Source organism: Calidris pugnax, unplaced genomic scaffold (assembly GCF_001431845.1).
Source record: "Calidris pugnax isolate Ruff unplaced genomic scaffold, ASM143184v1 scaffold292, whole genome shotgun sequence".
Taxonomy (NCBI): Eukaryota; Metazoa; Chordata; class Aves; order Charadriiformes; family Scolopacidae; genus Calidris; species Calidris pugnax.
The window spans coordinates 299389-305621 of record NW_015091082.1 but is presented as its reverse complement, the minus strand read 5'-3'; the positions used below and the strand labels follow the sequence as shown (position 1 = coordinate 305621).

The 6233-nt window shown below is 49.8% G+C and overlaps 1 pseudogene; it reads left to right on the top strand.

Annotated features, from left to right (window-relative positions):
* The first annotated feature begins 4693 nt into the window (after window positions 1–4693).
* Window positions 4694–4958, top strand: LOC106897003 (annotated as a pseudogene).
* The last annotated feature ends 1275 nt before the right edge of the window (window positions 4959–6233 follow it).

Genomic DNA, 6233 nt, shown 5'->3' with positions numbered 1-6233 from the left:
AAACCTCCCCCGCCCCAACTTCAGACCATTTCCTCTTCTCCTGTCATTATTCCCTTGGGAGAAGAGGCCAATCCCCACCTCTCTACACCCTCCTTTCAGGGAGCTGTAGAGGGCAAGGAGGTCTCCCCTCAGCCTCCTCTTCTCCAAACTAAACATGTCCATTCCTACCTCAATGTACATATTTCTGGCTTATTTTTCTTTCAGTTGCCCCTCATTTCATTATTTTACTCACTCTTCCTTTCTTGGGCTGTGAATATTAATGTCAGTGGTGGTCAGTGTCACCCCCTTGCTGACCCGTTCCCTCCGGCCAGTGCCTTTGGTCCTTCCTTCTGTCAGTCTGTCTGACACAAACCCTGCAAACCTGCAGATGGAATCATGGCACATGGAAAGCAAATCTGCCCAAATCCAACTGAATCTGGTGGGTCATGTGGCTGTGGGGGGACCATGGGGATAGGGTCCCGCACGTCTCCAACCCCCTCAACCACCTGGTGGGTGCTGGAGGGCGCGATGTACTAACAACAAGCCCTTAAAACCCAAATTTCCTTTGTCCTGTGCAATTTTCCATCAGCAAAGGGACTGCCGAGGGCTGGATAGAAGCTCTACTTAAACCTGTGAGGGTTTCTGTCTTCTTCCCGAAGAGCTGGATGGGGCCCTGGGAATGCACTTGTTTGTTTTTCCCTTGTCACGGGGCTGCCTGTGGCTGAGAGCTCTAATCCATCCAGGGAGGACCTGTTTATCCGTGAGAACAGCAGCGTGGCTGTGAAGAGGTAGGAGTGGGAGTGTGCTTCAGGAAAAAAAAAAAAAAAAAAAGAAAAAAAAATAGCAGATTATAGCCCCGCTAGTAATGAACCCAGCACAGAAAGAAAGAAATGCAGATTGTTCTAATTTTCTGAATAGATTTAATTCCGTTTTGTTCCCTGCGAGTCCCTTCACTGACAATTGTCTGAGTGGAGGGAGGAAAAAAAAAGGGTTCCAAGCAAAACACTTGTCCATGAAGGATGTTATTAAAATGTCCTACTTGAACACAGGCGCTCTGCAGACCCGAGATGCAGAATGTAAGCGCTCTCTCTCCCCCTTTGGATGGGCTTTGTCTAAATGCAGAATGTTTTGTCAATTATTTTCTGAGCGCGCAATTGCACCGGAGTTGGCTTGACTTGTCCTGCCTGATTTAGCACCCACTTGAAGAGGGTGGGTTCAGAAGTTCAAGGAGAACTTGAGGGCTGCTGGGATTTGCTGCAGGCTTAGAAAACGCTCGGGGAAAACAAGAGGGGGAGGGAACAGATGGGGAACAGATACAAAAAGTGGGGGTGAAAACCAGAGAGTGGTCAGAGAAATGGGAAAAAAAAAAACAAACCCAAAGCCCTGAAAAAAAAAAATCCACTGAAGAAATATGGTGGCAGAAATCTCCAACTGGGTAAACATGAACATCCATCATGTGGCTTCAGAGTACTTATGCTCACTCACCCAGTTTCCATGTATTTCCTGAACCCGGCAGTCTTTCAGCAGAGAATTTGGCTGGATGTCTGCAGCACAGATGGTGGTCACGTTTTAGCAGAGAACTTGGCCCTACCATTATGGCTTCCAGCTGCAACAGGGTAGGTTTAGAGTGGCCATTAGGAAACAATTCTTCACAGAAAGAGTGGTCAGACCCTGGAAGAGGCTGCCCAGGGAGGCGGTTGAGTCACCATCCCTGGATGTGTTTCGGAGCCGTTTAGATGTGGTGTTGGGGGATATGGTGTAGGGGAGAACTTTGTAGAGTGGGGTTGATGGTTGGACTCGATGATCCCAAGGGTCTTTTCCAACCTGAATGATTCTATGATTCTACCATCCTCCTGTACGACCTCCTTTTCTTTAATGGTCTGGGCAACACATCCTGTCCTCATGCACACACTGCAAACAGGACAGGAGTCCTGTGAGACGGGAAAATGTGGATTTTTGTGTCTAGCTGTGGGGTTTGGGGTTTTATTCACCGCAAGATTCAAGAGCGATGGGGCTTCCCAAGGCCCTCCCTGCAATGCTGTCAACTACATCACATCGTGAACCAATTTGATTCCACGGGTCTGAATGCATCTCACCCTGGCCTCCAAAAGCTGCTCTTGAACCTCTCCTTGATTTGGGGGAGGGATGGTGTCTTAATTCTGCAGAGCTGGCTTCCAACCAGACCCTCTTGCCTATTACCATGGGCTAGAGCTGGCTGTCCCTCACCCCACCACTCTCTTGAAGGTTGAAGAAACTTGTTCTGACCTTTCCTCTTAAACTAGAGGAGGCTTTTGCATATGGATTCTGACCTGCCTTTCACATTTACATTCCCACATCACAGGTACCAAGGGCATCAAAGCTCTACGCCAAGAGGAAAGGCAAATGGAGAAACTTAGAATCATAGAATTGTCTGGGTTGGAAGGGACCTTTCAGATCATCGAGTCCAACCACCAACCCAACACTGACAAAAACCAGCGCTGACCCATGTCCCTCAGCACCACATCTGCCCGGCTTTTCAATATCTCCAGGGATGGTGACTCCACCACGTCCCTGGGCAGCCTGTTCCAAGGCTTGATAAACCCTCTCAGTGTAAGAATTATTCCTAATATCCATCCTAAACCTCCCCTGGTGCAACTTGAGGCTGTTTCCTCTTGTCCTAACTTGCTGAGGACCATGATGTCCTGCTCGTTATTTGAGTAGCACCATTGTCCCCAGCGTTCTTGAGGCCTCATCCCTCGTGAAGAGGACACAGTCCCTTCCCCTCAACTCTGACTGTGTGACTGTGCTATTATTGGTACAGTCAGTGCTGAATGGCCAAAGGAAAACACTGCCCTGGCTCTTGCTTTTTCCAGATACAGCAAGGACAGCAGGCACAAAGGCAAACATCGCCTCTCCAGAGCACATGTGACAGTCACAGCATAAGCCACTCGCCACCAAAACGCCTCATTCCTCCTGACAGGTCTCGTCCTAAAACAATGTCTTAAAGCCTGCAGCTGGGCTGGATTTAGTTTGGGTTTAGTTTGGAGAAGAGAAGGCTGAGGGGAGACCTCATTGCCCTCTACAACTCCCTGAAAGGAGGGTGGAGAGAGGTGGGGGTTGGCCTCTTCTCCCAAGGGAATAATGACAGGAGCAGAGGAAATGGTCTGAAGTTGGGGCAGGGGAGGTTTAGATTAGATATTGGGAAGAATGACTTTGCTGAGAGGGTGGTCAGGCCCTGGAACAGCCTGCCCAGGGAGGTGGTGGAGTTCACCATCCGTAGAGAGGTGGGTGTTGGCCTCTTCTCCCAAGGGAATAATGACAGCACCACGAGGTGGTGGAGTCACCATCTCTGGAGGTATCTCAGAAATGTGTCGACATAGCACTTCAGGGCATGCTCTAGTGCCCAAGATTGTTGGGGTTCTTTTTCGTGTGTGTATGGTTGGACTTGATGATCTCAAAGGTCCCTTCCAACCATGAAGATTCTGTGATTCTGTGATTTTCCGTATCCAACTGCAACTGCCAAAAGAACAGAAAAAGCCCTGCTAGTAGAAAAGATGCCTCCTAGTTGGGAGAGAAAAGCCCTCCCCACCCGTCCGTCTATAACCAGTTTGGCCATCCTCCTCCCGAGTGTAGGTACAGTTGTGGCATCTTGAAGATCTCAGCTCTGAGACATTCTAGTTTCTCCCACTTAAACGCAGCACCTCTATATTTGTTACTGAGTTTTCCCTCATTGTGTTTTCTGGGCCATTTCAGCAGTACCTGCCTTCCTCAGCCCTTGCAGCTCCTCACCAGTAATTGTGACCCGTGCCTTCTCCTGAGCTGTGCCCTTCCAGCGCCCCCAAAACGTGAATGGGAATACCCAGCAGCACTGGGAGCCGGAGCAGGGAACGTCAGGAAAACCACCCCCTGGGTTTGAAAGCCAGTAACAACAACCATGAAGATTCTGTGATTCTGTGATTTTCCGTATCCAACTGCAACTGCCAAAAGAACGGAAAAAGCCCTGCTAGTAGAAAAGATGCCTCCTAGTTGGGAGAGAAAAGCCCTCCCCACCCGTCCGTCTATAACCAGTTTGGGCATCCTCCTCCCGAGTGTAGCTACAGTTGTGGCATCTTGAAGATCTCAGCTCTGAGACATTCTAGTTTCTCCCACTTAAACGCAGCACCTCTATATTTGTTACTGAGTTTTCCCTCATTGTGTTTTCTGGGCCATTTCAGCAGTACCTGCCTTCCTCAGCCCTTGCAGCTCCTCACCAGTAATTGTGACCCGTGCCTTCTCCTGAGCTGTGCCCTTCCAGCGCCCCCAAAACGTGAATGGGAATACCCAGCAGCACTGGGAGCCGGACCAGGGAACGTCAGGAAAACCACCCCCTGGGTTTGAAAGCCAGTAACAACACGGTGGGCACTCAACAGCCCCACCACACGCCAACTCCCTGCTCAATGCCGTGTCCAACATGGCCCTGTCTCTACGGCCGCTTCTTCATTTTGGATGGCATCCCTCATTGCTACGTTCAGGTAGAGCAACACTCACTCCTGGAATCCCTATTTGTTTCCCAAAGCGAGTGGTCTTGCTTTTTCCCCATCCTGTACTGAAAGCTTCAGGGGTAACCCATGAAAAAAAAAAATTAAAAAAAAAAATAAGGTGCCCCCTCTCCATTTGCATCCTCGTAATTTCTGGGGAGCTGTTTTGCCGTAAACGAGTCATCCCTTAGGGGTGAAGGAGAGCATCCTTCATAGCCATGAAGTAAATGGAGCCACAAGTAAAACAAGCACTTCAGAATCTACCAAAATCTGCCTTCAGTGGTTATTGAGGAAGTGGATTTGAACCCAAAATGACTAAACGAGAAGCAGCTTTAATACTAGAGGTGAGCCCTATGGACAACAGGAGTAAAATTAGGGAAGCTTCTGATGCATCCAAAAGAAGGCAGTTCTCCAGACGTAGCGGCCAAAATCAAGGAAGCTAAAGATTTGCTGGAAGACCAAGCTAAAAAAATGAATGAGTGAGAAAATCAGAGGGTTTGTCCATGCAAATGATTTTTTTTTTTTCTTTTCATAAATGGCTTAAGAAAAGTTCTAACGTCGGTCGGTCTTTGACTTAATATAAATGAAGCTGGAGCTGCGAATCCAGGGAGGTATTTCCCTCCTTACCTCTTACTCGCTTTTTGGGGAAATACGTGAGGGAGTGATGAGTTTGATGCTGCCACCACAAAAAAAAATAATAATAAAGTCTTTTCCCTTTTGAGTCCCTAGTGAAGAGGGGAAACAAAACCCCATCAGACCAGCAACAAACCAGTCCCACATCCCCCCCCCAACCTTGATGGATCTTGATTTTGAGCAACCTGCTCTAGTGGAGGTGTCCCTGCCCGTGGCAGGGGGGTTGGAACTCAACCAGTCTCTAAGGATGTCTAAGGTCCCTTCCAACTCTAATCATGCTGTAATTCTATGATTCGATGATCTTCCCAGTCTGGCTCCTTTCCAGCCTAAAGGAGCGAGGAGGAGCGCGGGACCCTCGCTGCGCTGCCGCCCCCGGTCCTGCTCCGCTCCGGCCAAGGACGTGTCGACACCGAGGGCTGTCAGGAGCTGGAACGCCATCGCTTTGGCCACCTGTCAGAAGAGCTGCTCGGAGCTCGTCCCCACCAACCACCCAGGGGGGAGCCTGCTGTTTGCGAAGGCTGCGGTGCAAGGGAGGGCCTGAGCGAGAGGAACCGCAGGGAGACAAGCGCCGCACGACTAATTAGCCCCGTTAACTAGCACACATTCCTCACAGGCACGTCGCGGGGAAATCCCGGCCGGCACCTCTAAGCTTTATCCATCTTGCAATGGTTTCCACCCTTGCCGTTGTTTACAAGCTTAACAAGCCGAGGACTGTTTGGAAGAGATCACCCCTTAATCTGGCTTGTCCTAAAACCAATAGGAGGGGAGGAAGGGAAGGTCACGCACATCCCGAGGCCGGCACAGAAACATCCTTATTTATCTTATTTATCCTTAGCTGTTCTGCACTTTAACTGCTTCCAGATACACTGAAATAATCACGATCTGAATTCGGTGGCGGCTGCGACTGGTGGGGAAACCCGGGCACCCGTTATCAATTAATTAGTTCTGGCGGGGTTCACGTTTCACTCCCTTTGGTCCCTTGGGTCAGGTGTCCACGCCATGGGACCCAACGTGCAGCAAAGCCCCAGAGGAGCATCTCCTGCCCCTACTTCCAGCTCGGCTCCAAGCTGGGGGGCAGCTTCCGAGCCCCCCGCTGACACAGCATTGCGAGGTGGGTGAATAAAA